The sequence below is a fragment of the Danio rerio genome, chromosome 2 (assembly GCF_049306965.1).
Source record: "Danio rerio strain Tuebingen ecotype United States chromosome 2, GRCz12tu, whole genome shotgun sequence".
In the NCBI taxonomy this organism is placed as follows: Eukaryota; Metazoa; Chordata; class Actinopteri; order Cypriniformes; family Danionidae; genus Danio; species Danio rerio.
The window spans coordinates 37,509,824-37,532,338 of NC_133177.1; the positions used below are offsets into that span (position 1 = coordinate 37,509,824).

Consider the following 22,515-nt stretch of genomic DNA (forward strand, 5'->3'; position numbering starts at 1 on the left):
CAAAATTGACTGAAAGTTAATTCTACTCATGTAAAAAGAGTTTTGAAGTCAGTTTTAAAGGTAATGAGTTCATTATTACCTTATTATTTTAACTAAAATGTAGTAAGCTCACAGTACTTGTATAGATTAGTTTTTGAACTCAAATGTTTTGTAGCAATTGGATTCTTTAAATGATTTGAGTTGCCTTAACATATTCGGTTTTACAGTACTCAGTTGGTTTGAGTTCTCATCATTTATTGGGTTTTACTGTGCTCAAATTGCTTTGTTTACTCAAATGGATTAAGTTCACAGTTCATTTTTGAACTTAAATGGTTTGTAGCAATATGTTTCGTCAAATGGTTTCAGTTACATTAACTTACTGGGTTTTACAGTGTGTGTAAATGTCAAAGGGATCATGAACTGCAAAATTTCCTTGATCTTTTGAGATATAAGGAAGGTCGAATAAACATATAGCCATAAGACTAGGTGGTGCTGAAGCCCCAGGGTCCAACTAAAGAGGAGGCCCTTGATTGGCTGGTTAATTAATTTACATCTTGATGCCAAGAAATGCTTGTTTGAATTATGTGTTGATACTGTGAGGTATTTTGTTTGGCTCACTGATGTTCAAAACTGTGCATTGTTAAACTAAGTCTAGGGGCGGCTGTAGCCCATTCTGAATTTTAAATATACCCATTTTAGCCCCCCATTTAAAATTATTTTTTTTTTTTTGCCAGGACAGTCTTGTATTTGGCTCTAATCCCTAATCAATTTTTTAATTATTAATCCCTATTTAAAGTGTGTTATAACGTACTATAAATACAAACTCCACTGATCCCTGAATTGTAGGGAAGAGTATATGAGCTTTATCAAAGACTAGAATACACAAGACATGTCACTCATATAGTTTTAAATGGTGAAAAGTGTGATGGTCAATAAGTCAAATGAAGCCCCGCCTACAGTTTGGTGGTCAACAAACACACTGGAATCTCAGCGAATACTTGCTTCACAGACATAAACACTATATCCACATAAAGCTTGACATCTGTACTTTAAAATGAACTTAGTGAACTTGATAACAAAAGTTTTCTGGTTTTGTAATCTGTATGAAACGAGCGCAAGATACAGTACATCCTGTCAAATGCACATCACATGACAGTATGCAAACGCTCACAAACTTGTAAACAAAGAGTCACTGTCGTTTCTGAAGAAGATTGGCCATCAAGACCAAGTTGTGAATTACTTCAGATGAGCAGTGTGAATCATTATCCAGAGGTTGATAATGTGTAGAACAGATATACATGAGATTGGTGTCGTGATTTTGTTCCTTTTAAGTGCGCATTAGCTTGAGCAGCCTGAAAATATACTGATGTTGTTTGATTTGAACATTTAGAAATGAAACTTATGAGACAGTTGTTGTTTAATTATAATGGTGATTACAAATATGTAATGGTACCGTAAGCTTGGCAAACAGTTTTGGAGAATTTGATTCTTCCCCATTCAGACAGAATGCTCAAGCATACTGTCCGAGACACATTTTAAAGATGGCCGCCGAGTGAGATGACTTGCCTTAAAGGGACTTTGGCTTTATTCTTGAAGTAAATAAAGTCTCAGGCCATATCAGTAAAAACCTGGTACTTGTTCACTTTATTTTACAGTTTTACTGGCCCATCTGTCCAATCAGAATATGTTAAAACCAGTAAGTCAACAGACCATTTTTAGAATAACAGCTACAGTAGTGTAAAATAAAAGCAAAATATGTCAAATATAATCTAATCATCTTTTTAACTAGGAATGAACATGTTAACATTCACCCCATAAACACAACCAAAGTCTTCAAAAATAGTTGATTGATCCTTTAAAATATTGTGCAAAATAAGAATTCTATTAATTATGTCTAAACATCAGCTGGTCATGTATCTGTATGTTTCATCCTCCATACCTCGTCCATATAAGAGAGTCGGCCAGCAGCCTTTTTCAAAGCTCCTAGACCGTGAAAGCAGAGTAGAGCGTGGACCATGCAGAGAGCCATGTGAATTCCAATGAGATGTATGGGAAGACAGTTGCGAGAGCCATTTAATCTTGCTCACATTCAGCTTAATCCCACTGAGGCTGATTTACGCCTGTAGGTATTGTGGGAGAGGAACTGTGAGTCATTTGCCCGGGCGCTGCACTGGCGGAGACATGAAGACTGTGCACATTCTTTGAACCCAGCAGATGAAATAAAACATGAAGAAATGCAGACTTCTGCGAGATGAGTCAATTCTCACATAGGCCACTACTCAGTGACTGTCTGCATGAGATATTGGCAAAGACAGAGGTCCTGTTTTAAAATATCAAATCGCTCAGACACTCTGCTGTCTTTTTTTCTCTTTCTGAGGTCTGTTTCTCTTGTTCCTGTTCCTTTTTATCATTGTCAGTCTGAAACTTTGACACACTGAGGATAAATCCAGACTTGCACAAGGATACTTTGTTTTTGAAAGAAGTTTCTCAGCAAGGATGGATTTAAATTTTGAAAGAAGAGTAATATTGTGAAATGTAATAAAAATAACTTAAAATAAATAATCTATTTTATAATATCTAACCCTGGACCATAAAACCACTCAAACACGTCTAAAAGTTAAATAAATGAGCTTTGCTTCGATGTATAGTTTGTTAGGCCTAAGACACTATCGGCCAAAAAACAACAGTTTGATTATCTGGAATCTAAGGGTTAAAAAAAAATCTAAATATAGAGAAAAATGCCTTTTAAGTTCTTGCAATGATCATTGCGAATAAAATTTTTGGATTTTGATAGATTTACAATTAATGTAGAAAGTGTTCTCATGGAACATCTTCTTTACTTAATTGAGAGAGTAGCTGTGTTTATGTGCTTTAGGAAGGCTGAAAAACAGCTAATATTCGTTCTCCGAGTCCACTAGATCCTTCAGAGGTGCACTCAGCTCTGTGAGTTCATCGACTCTTCTAAAAATTATGCCAGGATGATAGCGATTTTCGATGTGCTTCCGACTGAGCCAAGCCCAGTTTGATGAGCTCAGTGTTGCCAACTATTTTTAATGAAAAGGCACTAAGCTCTGCCTGAAAAGTTGCTAAATGTTGCTAGATTACATCATACGTCAATTTGCATATTACTGATGTCATCATGATATACTGTTTCTGTTTGTATAATAGCTTATGAGCCTATGAAGGGGTATTTATGTTTGCACTACGCTTTATATATGCATGTCAATTTAACAAAATTTATTGCAGTTTGAATAGGGTATATTAATATAGAAGTGTGGTGAATTTGCAGTAATCTCTCAGATGTGTTTTGAAAATTTGTCGCTAAAGGGTCTCGGAAGTCTCAAAAAAAGTTGACAACACTGTATGAGTTGTTGTCAGTCTCGGCAAGAGTATTTCCCCAGCAAAATGGGCACTATGTCATAATCATGCCCCTAAGAAAAAGCTCCTGATTGGGTAATGCGGTGTGAATGTCTGCTGAGGTTCACAAAGGATGTCTATTTGTGTCTTTGCAATGACATAACATGTAAATCACTCACACTTGAATCACTCATGCTTAACAGTTCATCAGCGTCTGGTGTGAATAGACTATAAGAATTTTTGGCATTTAATGAAAGAATATATAATTTTGACCAATACAACATAGCTTTGCTTACTTAAAAAAAATACAATGAAACGGTTCTTTCTTTTGTTTTTAAAATAAAATGAAAAGTCATCAGTGATAAAATATTTAAAAAAATCTGCATTGTAAAAGATAGTTGAGACAAAAATAACACTCGTGCTGGAAAATATTTTGTGGAATGTGACACATATTGCAGGATTTGTTTATAATTTAATTATATATAGTATAGTAATGATCATTTACTGTCATACAAAGATGCATCAAAACAATGTCCTATGATTAAAATCAGTCTTTCATACATCTTTACTGGATGAAACTATTAATTTGCTTTAAAAAAGGCAAGTCATCTTTGGATTAAGTAACATTTTTATTGTAGATTATATTAAAATGCACTAAACCTAAAAAATATAAACTAATAATACTGCATTATAGTATAACAAAATCATTAATTTGCAATTAATAAAAAATAAAAAATAAAAACTGACCCCAAAACGTTTTTAACGTTTGTGTTTTTTTTATGTAGAAAAAAACAGTCTTTCAGAAGACTGAAGCTCTTATCATTGGAAGCTTCACTTCCATACAGGAAGAGACTGAAGTAGGGAATTGGATTGTGTTCAGATAAGATCCTCAAACCCTTGGGCCCTCATACAGATTTCCAATGTGGCAAAGTAGAGACCGAGGTGTCAACAACAGTTACAGAATTTAATGGCAAGAGGGATGGCAGACGTCAGGACTAAAGGACATTTAATCAGCAGAGGATTTTCATACCTGCCTGCTGCTAATCTCATTGGTTAGATGAGAAGTGCTGAGGATAAGAGGGAAATTCTGATGACCATCTCAAAATCACAAAGTAAACTAAGGCTTCAGCACCAGGAATTACCGAGGGTCAGAAACAGCCGTGAAGTAAAGGAAGACAAAAATCGAAAATGCTTTTCAGGGAAAGAACAAATACTGTAGGTCGTCTGTCAGATTTTCTCTCAACACACACAGAGCAAATAAAGCAGCAAGAAACATCTTATTCTCATTAAGCCCTTCAAAAGGTCATTGTGGAGATGCACAGCAGTGCTAAACTCAATTTCATGTCAATAAGGATTACCTTCATTGATAACAGCACAGCATGCGGTGTCAGATTTAATAAAATATGCATGTAGAAAGGAGAAGGGTTCAGCAATTGGACTTTTGAGACAATAAATGGACAATGGCAGTTATCATGGTGTAATGTGTGTATTTGCATGTGCGCGTGTGTAAAATAATATTTAGAAATGGGTAAGCAAAGCAAAATTACCCCTATAGAAATGTGATACATGCGCAAATGACAAACTGTAGATGACATACAAGTTCATATTTGACATTTACACATGAAATATGTCATATATGCAACAAATATATATATATTTATATTTATATATTTATAAACAAACTAATATATTCGAATGTTCAATTTATAATTCCAATAATTGTTAAATATATATGAAACAGCCATTATTGCAACATTTGTATGTATATTTCATATATGCCATATTTCATATAGCTACAATCCAATTAACTTGTTTGACATGTATGCAATTTTCATATATTGCCATATTTCAGATCTCTATGTAGGTAAAACATGAAAATAAAAAAAACTGTGCTTAGAAACCAGTGATTGATGTGCAATCTTTGTATTCAAAAGAGCAGTTTTGACATTTTTTAATAACTTGTTTAATCTTTCACGGCTCAAAAGGTCATAAGGGTGTTGAACGAAATGAGGATGATTAGATAGTGACAGAATTTTCAGTGTAAAGGTGCGACTCAATTAGATTGGCTAAATGTAGATATGGATGAGGTTTTTTGTGCCACAGAGTTTTAGTAACGCTGTGCAATGTGTAATTATCAAAGGTAGCATTTATTTTATTTTGTACTAGAGGGCCTTTAACTGGTGGACAAACATTTTAATTGGTATTTTTAGGGAAGATGAAATAGTTTAGACTATAATAGTTTAGAAATAAGGTTTAGACTGCTTTACAGTTACAGTGCACATCACTGTGCCTATAATGAGATCAAAAATCCACAGAGACACTGACCAAACATATAAATGTATTGCAAATGGGGATGCACTGATATGGTGTTTTAATTTTGATGACTAATAGTTTTTTATAATTGTATGTTGATAGTTGATATATTGGGCAGTAAATATAAATAAACAGGCTATGAATATAGCCTGATCTGAGCCTACAACAACAAAAGGCAAACAGATTTGTTGGACAAATGATTTTATATCAAAGTCCTAACCGGATAAATAATTAAACTGCAAAAATAAATAATAATAACAATAATAATAATAATAATAAAAATTGTATATATATATATATATATATATATATATATATATATATATATATATATATATATATATATATATATATATATATATATATATATATATATATATATATATTTTTTTTTTTTTTTTTTTTTTGTGAAAAATATATTTATTATCTGCAGTTATGATATTATTTAGTGGAAAACTTCTACATTGCTGAATGTTGCTACATTGTTTTCTTTCTTCTAACAGAAACTCTACTAAAGAAATAATTCAAAATGTATCAATAAATAAGTAAATATATTTTACAAAGATACCTATAACGTACCCATAACAATAAGCATTTATCTGCTGATACTGATATGATTGCTGATATATTGTGCATCCCAAATTACACAATAGGGTAAAAATGACAAACTACTTTCATGGTTTTCCCCTTATATTATATTTTATTTTATTTTATTTTATTTTATTTTATTTTATTTTATTTTATTTTATTTTATTTTATTTTATTTTATTTTATCTTATTTTATTTTATTTTATTTTTGATTTAATTTAATTTAATTTAATTTAATTTAATTTAATTTAATTTAATTTAATTTAATTTAATTTAATTTAATTTAATTTAATTTAATTTAATTTGTCAAGTAATTAGTGTTCTGCCAAAATAGCATTGGTTGAAAATTTTAATATCAGTGTAAAGTAAAACCTTATATATGTTGTTCTTCTTTACAGTCATGTTCATTTATTCATTCCTTCATTCATTTTCTTGTCGGCTTAGTCCCTTTATTAATCAGGGAATGAACATGAACAACTGTGGAATGAACCGCCAACTTATCCAGCACATTTTTACACAGCAGATGCCCTTCCAGCCGCAACCCATCTCTGGGACATATCCACACACACATTCACACACACATTCATACACTACAGACAATTTAGCTTACCCAATTCACCTGTACCACATGTCTTTGGACTGTGGGGGAAACCGGAGCACCCAAGGCAAACCCATGCGAACACAGGGAGAAGATGCAAACTCCACACAGAAACATCAACTGAGCCAAGGATCGAACCAGCAACCTTCTTGCTGTGAGGCGACAGCACTACCTACTGCGCCACTGTGTTGCCACAGTCATGTTCATACTCAGATTAATTAAAAAGTAATTCATCAATTTTTTTTTGTAGTTAAATAAGCCACTTGAGGCAACTATGAATATAAATGAGCCAAAGTAAAGTGTGCTGTAGCAAATATGCATAACCTGACATTTCATCTTCTCCTCTTTGTTATTTAACAGAAATTGAATACAATAGACCATAATGTAGCTGTCATGTCTACCCTTTTCAAAAAATAAAATCAAAATGGGAAACTTAGCCTATATGTCCAATCAGCAACAAGGTAGCAAGTCTGCGTTTTGTGCATGCAAGAGATAAATTAGACAAAGGGGGGAAGGACAAGGCTGAACACGCTTTTCAGTTCTTTTGTTTGATTCCTGGAGAATTTGTAAAATGGTGCCATGAACAACTCAAAGTAAAGCTAGTGATGAACTATGTGGGTTGCTAATGAGTCTTTCAGTGTGGTGTGAATTACAAATTGTCTATCCGAGGTGATCAATCTCTACTAAGCAGTCTCAACTATCCCTTATTTTCAAAGCACATACAGAGAAGATTAAAATTAGAGAGCAATTCATAAAGACTCGTGTCAGTAGTCTTCACACTGGACACCACTAGTCTCTAATGGCTCGTTTCCACTGAATGGTACAGTACGGTACGGTATGGTACAGGTTGGTACGGGTCACCTTTATCAGGCTTGCGTTTTCATTGCCAAAAGGGTAACAATGGTGTATACGTAGTGTATAACAGAAAGTCATTCTCGCATGAGGAAATGTCAAAGTAAAGCTGTACGTGTCGTTCACATATCATATGAAGAGAACTTCTCACAAAACAGATGCCTTATACACCCCTATATATATATATAACTAAGTAACTAAGTAACTAATTACTTAAGTATTTTCTTCATAAGATACTTTTTTACTCTTACTTGAGTAACTTTTAAGATTGTTACTTTTACTTGAGTAAAATTTTCGGCAATTACTTGTACTCTTACTTGAGTACAGATTTTGGATACTCTACCCACCTCTGAGTTTCTCCAACACACCACTAGTCTCTAACAGGACATGACTAGTCTCTCGCAAACATTACTAGTCTCTCACAGTCTCCACTGGTTTCTCTCAGACGTCACTTGTCTCCCTAACAGTTCTTCTGTGATCTTGTACACACTTCCTGAAATGTCTTCCACAGTTCACTGACTATAGTGGGTTTCTTAGCTATACATTTTTCTTGAAGAAATGAGCTAATATTTTTTAGTTAGGTTTACATCAGGACTCTCTTCTGGCCATTTTATTGTTTCAGTGTATGCAGCTTCAAGGAACTGCTTTTGTCACAATCACCAACTACAAATGTGCCATCAAAAAAACTACAAAACCCATCTTACCTGTTCTCACACATCAGTTGTAGTTCACTCGCTGATTGCGTGCACATAGACGGAAGCTCATCACGGACTAATTCAAAGACTATTTATACAGCTCACACACATTGTGGCTGAGTCGTGTTTACATTCTGAGTTTGATCCTATCCTAGTTTTTTTGTTGTTGATTATTTGCCACCTGTACTGACCAGTTGCCTATTTATGACTACGATATATGATTACCTGTATGCTACTGTTTGTTTCTGTGTTTAACCGTTGCCTGCACAACTACTCTTTGTTTATAAACCTGCACATGGATCCCCAACTCTATTGTCCGGCACCCTTCCGTGACAGTTTGACATGTTTTGCTTTGTGACAGTGACCATTGTACCATCTCTACTCAAGCAGAAGAAAACTTTACCCAAACCATGAAAGATCCTTCTCTAACTAATTTCTTTTCACATATTTTTTCATTATGTCCCCACTTTGATGTTTTCCCATCAGACTCAAATAAGTGCAATAGTTTGAATTTAATTTTTTTTTCTGTACAAAACATGCTTCTCTGCAAAGTTTCATTTGGCTTTTTTTATTATTTCTGCTAATGAGAGGTTTTGCACTTAAAGTGGCTTTCGGTCCAGAAGTGCATTTCCGAAAACCATTTTTAGCCAACTAAGGTCGCAAGTTTCGTTGTTACAAACATAAACTGTTGATTTGGCATTTTTCAAATTCATCGTTCCAATGATCATTTGCAAACTGCATTGCAAACTTGTACACTTGCAACTACACATGTAGAGCTGTAGTAATAATTCCTGGCTGTGTTCTATTCCCAATTATCGCTTAACTCTCACTTAAACTCTCCAAAATTGAAACTTGAAACTTTTTGTTTAGTTTTAGCAATATTCATATTGACATTTGCACTCCCTTCGAAGTGCACTTTGAAAACATTACATGTAATTTTGAACCCAGCCATGGCGCATGACGAAAGCTATAGGTGACCTATTGTTTAAAAGTGAAATATACACTGTGAAAACAAAAATAAATAGCATACATTAATGGTTATTAATTAAGAAATGTATCACTATGTGTCCTGGGCCTGTTGGTAAAACATTTCTGCAGTGGTTTGAATGTGTCAAAGTGTAAAAGTGACTTTTACAATAAATAAAATAAACATTAAATAATTAAACAATACTACTAATAATTAATTAATTAAATATTTTAATATATTTCAATTAATATGGAAAATGAGTGCATGTTTTTTTTAGCAAAACTAATATTGGAGTGAAAAAAGTTTGTTTTTTTTTTTCTCAAAAGAAGAACTCCACCCCATTTACAGCGTCATTGTGGACGTTTTATGTTATAACTAGCAGTTACGGTTTTGGGAAACACTCAACACTACATTGTTCTTTTTCCAAATGATGCATTGTACTATGATAGTTCAGCAATGAGTCATTTCGTTGTTTGGGAAACGCACTCCTGATTGAGTCCAGTTGAGATGCTTTACATTGGAAAACAGATCTTTACCCTGTTCAGGTCAACCAATCAATTCCGGCTGCAATGTTGAACCCATTGAGATGTCTACATTAGTTGATCTTCTAGTAGTGTTGGCTTTCATGCACAATGAGCCTTTTGGGGGAATTGAATGACTTAGTGGCATTAGTGACAAAGATTCACTTTCAAATTCTTTGAAATCAATCAAATGCTATGGATGAAAGACTCATTACGTTGGCCTTCATCTGGTCAATGTGCAGTCATTGGGTTTCAGTTACAATAAAATAGCTCACAATCTTAGAAAATTTCAAGAGTTGGGCTTCTTGTTAAATTGGGTTTGTCAGATAATTAAGGGATTTACGACCAGCTACAGACTAACACCAATAATAAGGGAGGCATTTGAATAATCTATAACACATTTAACTCATAAATGACACTTTAAAACTGTTTGTTTGTTTGTTTGTTTGTTTGTTTGTTTGTTTGTTTGTTTGTTTGTTTGTTTGTTTGTTTTTTGCTCTTGTAAGAATAACATTAACTTTGCAGTGACCTTGAAAATCAGGAACTTGTATGTCGTTCCTGAAGTTTGATCTCCATTTTATATTTACATTGCTCTAAGAATTTGTCGTAACCAAGGTTAACCATGAATCTAACATTGATCCTCGTATTGCAGATTTAAGTGAACATAAATAGCACACTGGTCCAGTACTTGTCCTAGGAGAGACAGTGGTCAGGAGTTGATCGATAGGTTATGTGCATCACATTGCTGCGGGGAAAGGTCAAGGGGGCCCGAGTGAAATGCCATGAGAGTTGGCCATAACCGTAACCATCCATCTTGCCTCCCAGAGACCATGAGATTGGTGTACAGACAATGACAGGGTTGTGGTGTGTAACACAATGGTTCTTCTGTCACTTCTGCTTTGTAGTCTATTCACGGATGTAAAGTCGACATGTCCTATGTTTTTTTTTTTTTTTTTTTTTTTTTTGCTTGGCAGAAATTTTGCTGGTTTTGAGGTTGCAGGTCCAATATTTTGGCGCTAAATTAATTAGTCATATTTGACAGTAAAGAAGGTGTGTGTTCAGGTTCCACCCAATAATTCAGAACGGTTGAGCAAGTAAGTAAGCCTATAGTAAGTGTTTGACCCTAAATTAATCCAGACACAACACCTTTGGTTTGCATCAGAGAAGGAAGCAGTGTAAATGTCCATTATTAATGCGTTTTTATATACACATATTAGTATTAGTTTGAAGAAAATCAAATTATAACATTTATTCATTCATTCATTTTCTTTTCGGCTTAGTTCCTTTGTTAATCTGGGGTTGCCACAGCGAAATTAACCGCCAAATTATCCAGCATATGTTTTACGCCGCGGATATCCTTCCATATACTCTCATTCACACACATACACTATGGACAATTTAGCTTACACAAATAACCTATAACACATGTCTTTGGACTATGGGTAAACTGGAGCACCCGGAAGAAACCCACGCGAACACGGGAGAACATGCAAACTTTACACAGAAGTGCCAACTAACCCAGCTGAGGCTAGAACCAGCGACCTTCTTGCTGTGAGGCGATCATGCTACCCACTGCGCCACCATGGTGCCCAGCTTATAACAATTGCAGTAAATTGTGCTAAATTCCAGATTCAAATAATAGCTATGAATAAATAAGGCTCTTTATGTTCTGTTGTTTATTTGCTTTCTATCATTACAACTCTCTGACAGATTTAGAATGGTAATGAATATGTACATGGTGATGTTAACATGTTTGGTCTTGGTGGCATAGTTCTGCTATGCTGCTGCTGCTTTGATTGTTATGGCAGAGCAATCAAGACTTGCTATTGCCGTTATATTCACATACTTGCAGTCTGAGAATTTGACATACTACTTCTGCAAACAAAATATACTGTATATGTATTACCTATAGCAGATCTGAACACAGGTGGAGCTGGGGTGGAGGAGGGTCTCTGAAAAAACATGCCACACATGCTAGCCTAAAAAAACATTGGGCATTTAAAAGGCTGAGGAGCAAGCTGATTGTCCACTGAAATGACAGAAACCAATCTCCTGTGCCGTATAGTTAATGAGGTAGAAGCAGATAAGATGTGACCTACAGTCTCTGCGTGTGCGTGCATAGTGTTTCATGACAGAAGTTTGTATAATTTATTTCTTTATATATACATTGCTAACCATAATTAAGTACACCCCATTTTGAAAATGAATATTTGTATCAGTTTCTCAGTGAATATGAACTATGTTTTTTGTTGCATTTAAACAAATCAGATTTATTAAACAAGTATATTTATTAAAATACTATTTTAGTCACGAAACATATTTAGAAGTTGAAAGATAATACAATTAAATAGGGGCGAAGCAGTGACGCAGTAGGTAGTGCTGTCGCCTTACAGCAAGAAGGTCGCTGGTTCGAGCCTTGGCTCAGTTGGCGTTTCTGTGTGGAGTTTGCATGTTTTTTCTGTGTTCGCGTGGGTTTCCTCTGGGTGCTCCGGTTTCCCCCACAGTCCTAAGACATGCTGTACAGGTGAATTGGGTAGGCCAAATTGTCCCTAGTGTATGCGTGTGTGTGTGAATGTGTGTGTGAATGTTTCCCAGAGATGGGTTGCGGCTGGAAGGGCATCCGCTGCGTAAAAACTTGCTGGATAAGTTGGCGGTCCATTCCGCTGTGGCAACCCCAGATTAATAAAGGGACTAAACCGACAAGAAAATGAATGACAATTAAATTCAAGCTAAATATTGCAAAAAAAAAAAAATAAAAAAAAAATTACATTCTACGAAATTTCAACAATTTTTTTTTTCTTTTTAAAATTTGTATTTATTATTTTTCAACAACATATAATTTGGGTGTACTAGTTTTTGGACTGTTATCATAAGTTATTTTGTTAGATAAGCTCCAGATTTGGCTTCAGTACTGACTAATCTAATGTATATGCACAAATATGACATTGTATAGCATCCTATTAAATATATAATTTTAAAATGTAGATTTTTGAGGGGTGTACTTATATATGCTGAACACTGTAATTCAGTCCGATGGTTCTCTCAATGTTCTGTTTATGCATATTGATCTGTAATATAATTTAGGTTTTGTTTATGTGTTTTTGATTTAATTTAATTGAGTTTTTTGCTAACTGCCATTTTAAGCTTCTGCTTTAAGCCACTTCTACTTTTTTCAGCTGTATGCCAAAACAGTTCATTATGCAGCTAGCTGTTGCAAATTGGTATTTGCTGTCACATTATTTTAAGCATCATAAACATACTGTTTTGTACTACACTTTATTATTCTTGTACTGTTTTCACCAATAATAGCTAATAAATCTGACGTTTGCGAGCATATGTTTACTTCCTTTTTTAAAAAATAGACTTATTTTTTCCTTAATTAGACAGACCTATTATAAATATGTATAACTGTTTTCACAATACTATTACTACCACTGAGTTTCTTTGAAGCAACAAGGCAGTGCATTCTAGCTGACCCTGCTGTCATGCGTATTGTCTTCCAGCTTGACGTCTGTGAAGGCCGGCCGGTACACAGCAACCAATTAAAACTCAGAAAAGAGGCCCTGCTGCTAGGGCTGATTGGTGGATACTCCTTCTGTGATCATCTGTGGTAGGAAACTGGGGCTTCCTGGTTAGTCAGAGCCTTTGATCTTTGACTCTTTTTCAAATAAATCATTTTCCCTCTTGGCCCCTTGACCAGCTAGCAGGGAGTTTTCCCATTCTGATGTTTCATGTCCTGATGAAATTCACTATTAACTGGAGAATGTTACTGTGCATACCATATAACGGGATCTGCAGTGGACAGCTTAACATGCAGTTAAATCATACATCAGATACAAACTGGAAGAAATCCAAGCACAAAAAAAATGTGTAATTTTTTGGTAATGTAAACCAGATTATATATAATGTACGTATCTATTTTTTTATGTTTAAATACACAGGATTTGTGGAATACTCTTAGTTTATATTTAATAAAAGTCATTTAATATTTCTTTGGGAATTGCAATTTATAGTTTCTATTGATTTGGGATTTACTGTGCATTTACACCAAAAGCGGAGAGAGCGTCAAAGTCACCGGAAGTCATTCATTTTCAATGGTAGCCGGCGGTGATAAGAAACGAGGAGCAGCGTGGGCGTCAAGGAGGGTTGAAATCAAGTCAACTATATGGTTATGAGTTATGATGCTGTTCGACAGTCAGTGTAAAATTTTGTGTTTGAGTAAAATGTAATTATTGTTTTATTCTGCAAACTACTGATGACATTTCTTCTGAATTTTAAATCAAAATGCTGTCATCTAGAGTATCTTTTTCTTAAAAACAACAATGAAATCCAATATTTTCACAGCATTTTCTGTTCATTTAAGACAGCCAAATGCCAATGTTTAACCCTTATAATTTAGAATAACATGGATTGTTATATTTGTTGAAATAACCCTGATTTACAGTCACAAATTGACCAATTGTCATTGTCGGATGGATGGAAGGATGAATGAATGAATGAATGAATGAATGAATGAATGAATGAATGAATGAATGAATGAATGGATGGATGGAAGGATGGATGGATGGATGGATGGATGGATGGATTGATGGTTGGATGGAGGGATGATAGAGGGTTGGATGGATGGCCAGATGGATGGATGAATAAAAGGATGGATGGATGAATGGATGAATAAATGAAAGGTTGTTTGGATGGATGAATGAAAAGATGGATAGAAGGATTGATTGATTGATTGGTTGGTTGATTGATTGATTGATTGATTGATTGATTGATTGATTGATTGATTGATTGATTTGTATACACTTTTAAAAGACCTTTATAAAATAAGACAAATATTAACATACCTAAAAAATCCAGAGAAACTAATAATTGTCATTAGTTAGTAATTGTTAAGTATCGCTGTAAACAGTAATGCTTTATTAATAGAGGGATGAATTTAACTCTGATAATTATAACTGTGAGTTATTCATCCAAGTGAGATGAATCAGAATTCCTATTATCACACAGCAGCCAAGTTTCATATCTGAAAATATATGCACTTTTATCATAGTGCCTTATGGTTTGGTCCTGGCAGGGAATTACCCAATTTATTTAAGTTAAACGTCCCTTCCATTACAGGGAGTAGACCTGGGATCCCCTTTGAAATTAGATTTGAAAACTACTGAAGCTTATCTAATGAGTGACTTAATAACCATATGATAACCAACATGAAAGACTCAATTTACTCATCCTGGCCACTAATGAGAGTGTATCAAAGGTCTGAGTCCAACTTTAAGTTACAGGGAACGAAGGGCAGATTTTTAATTTTTTTTTTTTAAATTACGGTAGAATACCTTTCAAATGACATTGATTTTGCTTAGAGTAATTTCATCATTAACAGTACCTGCACTCCAAAAATAGTTTTTTTTTTTTTTTTTTGCTTGTTCAAACTACTTATTTAAAATTAGCTAAAACAATTCTTCAGGGTTTTCTGGGGGTGGGGGTGGGGGGAGAACACAAACTTATGCAAATTTCTTAAAGGGATTATTCACACAAAAAGACAATTCTGTCATCATTTACTCATCCCTACTAATTTAAATTGAGTCTCTTTCTTCATTTAAACACAAAACAAGATTTTTTTTTTTAATTCTGGTACTGGAGCTGGTACCGATTGACTTCCATATTGTTGTGTTTTTCAACTAGAAATTAATGGGTAATATAATTTTCAAAATATACATTTTTGTGTTCAACAGAAGAATAAAAATTTCATAAAGTTATCAAAGCTTTAAAACCACACGAGGCAGGGTATCATGAGGAAATTGTCATTTTCGGGTGAACTATCCCTTTTTATACATAACCAGTTATTAACTGTTACCAAAAAGTATTCAATAACAACAAGTTGTAGACAGGACAAAAAGAAAAGGACATTAATCAAAAGTACTTTTGATTTTTACTCTTGATGTTGTAATAATAATCCTTAAAGCAGAATAATGGAATACATATATAATAATATTTGTGCTTATGGGAAATGACATGTTCTTTTCTGGCTGCCAAACATGTCTGTCCCGAACAAAAGTCTAGTGCAAGTTGCACACTAAATAACTCTTATTAGAATCACTCAAGCTGCAAAATGAATGTCTTACTTTGCACATGCACTAATATTAAGAGAATACTGAGAGTTAGTCAATAAGCATGTGTACGAAACAAAATCTCCAGCCTTGAGTTCTGCAAGCTGACGTTCATTTTCAAATTTTATTTTAATTGAGACAAATAAGCTAATGTAAATGCGGCAACACCAATGCTACAAAAATTGAAAGGCTATCTCATAACGTGTGCCATTTCAAGCACACCATGTTTTAATGAGACTTTAATCACAACAGCCATAATAGGCTATATTTATTTGAATTGTGCAGGGGCAGTTTTCTTGTACAATTACAGTACCCAAATTGTTGGGTCACTTTTGTTCATGCACTAGCCCACATTAATTTCTGACCCTGCAGTGAATGCAGTAACACTGTGTCTGATCTTTGCACAAAAATATCTTATATTTCATATTTAATAATCTCTTTTTCATGCTTTTCTCATATCCTCACTTCGTGCTGTCAGGCATTATAACAGATATTATCATTTTTATATCATGCCCTTTTTTCCCCCATTACTTGAGTTTTGCATAAAAATGAGCTCAGTATGTTCCACCCCACAGCACTGCACTGTGAACTTTGATTCTTTGCAATCTTTATATGACACAAGTTCAAAGGAGCTCAGGCTATAAAAGTTATTAGGGTGTTTCTAAGTTATTTAGAATTTCGCATGTAATTATGCATGCTAATGAGCCAAGCAAATTAGGCTTTCGGAGATGATGGCAACAGAAGTGATGAGCTAGATAACCAAACATCGGAATCCATTTTCTTTATGCACTTCTATGAATTTGAACATTTTTTAAAGCCAGAAGAGTTCCAAAATGAGTATCTGTTAATTGCTGTTCAGCTCAAATAAATCTTTAGCATTCTATTTTGCCCATCGCTCTTTGGTGTGTGTGTGCGTGCGTGCATGCTCAATCAACTTAGGCCTTCAGCATTACTCAGTAAGAAAAAATGTTGCACAAAAACTGTTTGATAAAAGCACAAGAGAGCATTTTATAAGGCTTGTGCTACCTGAAATATGGCAAGAATGGCTTTGAAGATAAACAGGGAGATTTCAGGTCTGCCACAAACCTTATAATAAAATGTATTTACAAATATAAAAAGTGCTTTTCTATCCCGCTCAGCCTTAGTGAAGTGTCTTCTCTGAAAGAGACAGCTTAAGACTACCTCTATATTTTTATATTTCCATTTCAGTGAACGCACACAATATATTTTGAATCCACTTTACATTCGTTTTTCCTCTGAGGCTGTGAATATTGCTTGGGCAGATCGATATTTCTTTTATAACTTCACAGAGAAAATGACAGCCCAAAAACAGACACACACACACAGAGACACAAGCACATCAGCATCCCCTCCGGGACTGAAAATAGAGTTTTGTGTTCTTCTTCCACTTTAACACTTCAAAAAACCTTCTTGGTAAGCAGTAGGAAATGTTCACTGGGGAAACATCATGGACTTGCATGCCAATAACAGTGGCTTGAACATTGCTGTTGCAGATATATGCAGCATCTTCTGCTCACCTTTCATAGATAAAATCTCCCTCGACAGAATCAGTAGAAATCGATCATGTTTCCATGTCACACTGAAAAAATAGACCTCACCGATAACAAATCAATACTGTGAGCTGATAATAGATTGATCAGCCTCTCAGTTTGGAATGTTTTGGCTTTTTCAAAAACATTTCTTTTTATATGAGGCTTTTGGAAGGCTTGCTAGAAGAGAATTGCTCCCTCTATAGGTGAAGTCATGAATTAAATGTGCTGCATAACTACTGTCCTCTTACATGGTTGTCTCCAAAGTGTTTATTTTGATGGAGCATTGTTTTCTGATTGCTTGTTGTGACGAAATAGTCAATAGCTGACTATAGGGTAGGTGTAAGCGCACAATACGTATTCACAATTGCTGGCACTGCTGAATAATGCAGATTAAAATGTTGTTCTTCCCACTGAATGATGGCCTGGTGGGTTTGTTGTTTAGACATGGCTAAACCACACCAGGAATCAGCTTTCTAAAATGATTTGTATTGAAACCTACTGTTAAGACGGTAAGAAAGCAAGGGAGAGTGAAAGATTGAGGGAGAGAGAGATAGTCTGCGGACAGCTTAAATATTTCTGCAAGAGATTAAAAAGCAAGCTGCTTTGTATTTTGACAGAACGGGGCATTAAACACTGGAAATGTCAGCGTGCTTCTGCACTGCCACAGCCAGAGTGAGAAAAGAGGATTAATGTACATATGTGAGACAATGCACTCCTTCTTTTACCCCTCAGGTTAGTCATACAAGATCCACCTGCCCCGCAAAAAAATCAAGGAATTCAGTCCTTTCTCCGAGTTTCTTGCAGTGTCCAGGCAAACATCCAAGCCAAACTGTGAAGAAGCCATCCCGTGAGTCACTGTAGCTGTGGGGTGGTTTTATTTTAGCTCTCTTCTGCTGTTTGTGTTTTTTCTGTATTACGTTCAAAAGCTTCAGAGTGTTGAGAAAGTTTGGAAAGGGAGTTAAGGACTTCTTACATGTTATGAGAGCTCCCCTCTGGGTTATTGTCGTTGTGCGTGGAGCTGGAAACTCTTGGGGCGAGTTCTAGATTTAGTTTGGAGAAAGCATTGTGGGATGAAATTAAATCTAGTTTAATGAGATGGAGGCAAATGCCCTGTAGAAGGCTGCTACATCAGTTAAGGCAACACTATTTATAGCATGAACTCACCCCTCACCTACAATATTCTACTAAGGATGGTCTTTATTGAACTGCATTAATATATCATCAAACCAAAGGAACTTGAGTATAATCAAACTGATATTCTCAGAATTACAATCCAAACCAATCATATTCATTCTCCTCAAACTAATTTACCTGCATCCTACAGTAGATTCATCTGACAATATTGACAGACACCGCAGCTATCCATAGCCAGATGTGAGAGAAATACCAGTCTGCACAGATAGATGCTAGAACATTTAGTCAGGAGATGATTCCCACACTACAGGATGTGCTCAGTGAAGTGCTTTAACCCAATATAGATGGAGTGTCCAGTGAACTGTGACAGAGTACTCACCCAGACTGTGAAGGGTGGTTCCAGTCCTGTCCCTACAGCGTTTGTATCCGATCGGTTTGTATCGCCGGTCAGGATGTTGGATTATCAGTTCGGTCTCAAGTGGAGGAATGCAGCTCCCATACACTCAGCCCCCACCGTACCTCCTCTGCGATGATTTCACACGGGTTCACTAGGCAGTCAAAAGGGTAATCCAGGCATTGTATTGACGCTCCGAAAAGAGTCCACTTATAAAGTGGACTCTTTAAGGGTACAATTAAAATGTTTGAGAGCCAGTAGTTCTATATTTTATAAAGATTGAAAACCGGATGCAGAAACTTTACCATCAGTTCTTTGATAGAAACGAAAGTCCCAATAATTAGGTTTTGCTCCAAGCAGCACAATAAATGTGGATCCTCAGAAACAATGTGTGATCTTCCAAAACAAGTATGATCACATGAGATTACAATCAGGCAGATAAATCCATATGAAGCTGTTCTCTGCTTTCAACTCATTTGCATTATCCAGCTTCCTCCAAGTAGAAAAACTGCACCTGCCATGGTTCTTCTGTGACATCCGCTCCTTCTCTCTCTCTCTGTTTTTCAGTGTGTGTGTGCCAGAATGCTAGAGCTAGAGTTGAGCTGCCCGTGCTGTAGTCATCACTCACTGCCAAGCCCCAAAACGGTGAGCCTCGCGCAAAGGAGAGCTACTCCAAGTCTTTCAGGAAAGCATCTCTTTCTTTTCAACGAGCTCTGTCCAACTGAGACCAGAAGCCACACCTACTTTGCTCTGATTGGCTGAGCTGGCAGCAGGCAGCGATGTTACATGGAAGGAGATAGAGAGAGGGAGGGAAAGAGAGAGAGAGACAGTAGGGAGGATGGAGGATAGACTGGGCTCTGTGTGCCCTGGAGGGACAGGGTGGCTAATGAAAGCGAAAATGCTTTTTTTCCCAATGCTTTAGCCAAATTTGTCTGCTACAAATTTGTTGTGACTCCTGGCAAGCTGAATTCATACTGACAAAGTCTCCAGTTTCTTAAGGGAGATGAATCTTGTTCTTTATACAATAAAAGCAAAAGTCAGCTCTTGCCAGAGTTACACACTGTAAGTGTTAGATTGCTTAGGAGTATCGCAGAAAATGCTACAGCTCATATAGAACATTCTGAAATATCAAAGGAGTAACATGTTTGTGTACTTCATAAAATATCCACTTTTTTGTTGGAAATGGACATTTTTTTGTTTACATAAAGGCTTTTTCGCAATATGGAGAAAACAACTTGTATTGTAATAACAACAAAGACATAGTTCTAGTTATGTGAGGCTCGCAGAATCTCATTGAGAGCTAATGAATGGCATGTTGTCACTCAGATTAATGAAATGGTATAAAATAAAACATTACCAGGCAATAAGAATCCACATGACTTCAAAAAGCTTGAACATTTAAAATGACAAAATGCCAACATTGGCTCATTCTGAAAACGTCCCCTTTACATTTCTAAAGATCGTGAATTATGTAGCCACAAGTACGTATGGCTTCATTTCGTCTTTAAAATGAATGTTACGGAGCGGTATGATGCCATTCCTATTTAAACTTACCAGCTGATTGTTTACCTCTGTATGGATGGCTTTCCCAATGTTACTAGTTTGTCCAGTGGCTCACCGCATATATCTGCGAACTTTTGATGCAGAGAGGAGTTCACCATGACAACAGGGTTCGAGTCTGGCGAATAGCGATTCCAGAAAGTGGTTAAGAAAAAACAGACGCCGAAAAAATGTATTAAACAAGTAAATAACAGGGCGAGATTGTGGTAAAATCTATAAATGTGGTAAAAATCATTAAAAAGTCTAAAAGTCTTTTCTTTTTCTGGATTGCATTTCCAAACTGTGTTGGGTTTAGGGAAGTAAGTGGGCAAGCCAGTTGGTGCTTTTAAAAATACTGTTGGTTGGGTGTAGGGAAGGAGGAGGGTGGGTCAGTTGATCAGTCAGTTAGTCAGTCGACAGCGGCCTGTGGTGTGAATGGCATTTGCAAGAGAAATTTGAGATCTGAAAAAGCGTATACAGCGGCCTCTGGTTGATTGGCGCTCTCCAGAAATGTATGAAGTGGTACACTTTCTGAATGAGCCTGGGTTGTAGAAAGCATACAGTAACTCCAATGTACACTTATTGTGCAATTACTGCAATTGACACTATTATAGGTTTGCCATGATAGTTATCGTTCTTGGTTTGAAAGCAACTTAAACTGTTCTATGTAGCCTATTTCTGGCCTGGAATAGTGACTGTGAAATATGAAGTTATGTTATTATGTGTAAAATTATATTTTGAGATATAATTCTGTAAATATAAACAGTTAAATTTTCTCTTGAGATTTTTTACCTTCACCTTTGTTAATTGGTGAAGTTTGTTCCTCGCCACTGTTGCTGTCATGAGTCTGGTTTGATCTAATCTGTTTCTCCTTTAAATCAGCGCTGGAGCACATGCATTACTCACCTGGGGTCTGTTCTTCTTACCTTGATTAAATGATCTAAGATGATTTGGCAGATCCTGGATCTGTTAATCTTGATAACTGATCTCTGGCTTATTTGATTCTTCAAACAAGTTTGTGAATCAGATTCAAATGTCTGGATAAACTGATCTGAGATTGCTGCATGTGTTGTGAAGGACAGATCTATCGATCCTCAAAATCATGATCAGCAATGCAATGATTGGCTGACGGCACAGATGCGTCAGATTTAACGGTTTGTTAAATATGATACGCAATAACTTTACACCTTGTTGTGGGCTGCAGACTTGGCTCTTTTATGTGTATAGAGCCAATTATTTAGTTTTACAGTTAAAGCGGATATTCCTTATTTTAATAGCCGTAGTAGTATTATAGTAGCAATTTTTTTTAATCGGTGTAAAGAATAACTGGATGTTTACAAAAGCATTTTTATATTGGTAAAGGTGTCTGCAACTTTTTTGAAGCATCAAATCACTAGCATATTAACTGTCAAAACATGTTTATGACCGCATAAATGTATTATAGCTTTTAAACAAAAGTCACATATTGTGCATTTCTATTATAATACACAAATTGTACTGAAGCGATTTAAAAAGTTCATATCAATAAGTTTTCTCTTTGCACTCTTTTGGCAGTCTTTGTACTTTCATTTTGGGGGTTTTATATATATATATATATATATATATATATATATAAATATATATATATATATATATATATATATATATATATATATATATATATATATATATATATATATATATAGTTAAAAATATTTATTACTTTCCCAAATCCAGCTAACTGAGTAGTCCACATATAGTTATAGTTAGTTATAGTTAAAAATATTTATTACTTTCCCAAATCCAGCTAACTGAGTAGTCCACATACGAAGAACAGACCCCTGTTTCTATTTGATCCTATTTACCTCTCTATTTATACCTGCCCCATCTTGTTACACTTTGTCTGATTATTGTGTTCATTAAAGCCTATGGACAAACT

General features: G+C 35.3%; 1 protein-coding gene across 1 annotated transcript in view; it reads right to left on the bottom strand.

Moving 5' to 3' along the window:
- Positions 1-19,741, bottom strand: part of brinp2 (bone morphogenetic protein/retinoic acid inducible neural-specific 2) — a 181,629-nt gene extending 161,888 nt beyond the window's left edge. The window contains 1 exon segment of the mRNA NM_001309831.2: positions 19,044-19,741. The gene's annotated coding sequence lies outside the window, so the exon portion shown is untranslated.
- Positions 19,742-22,515: the final 2,774 nt, after the last annotated feature.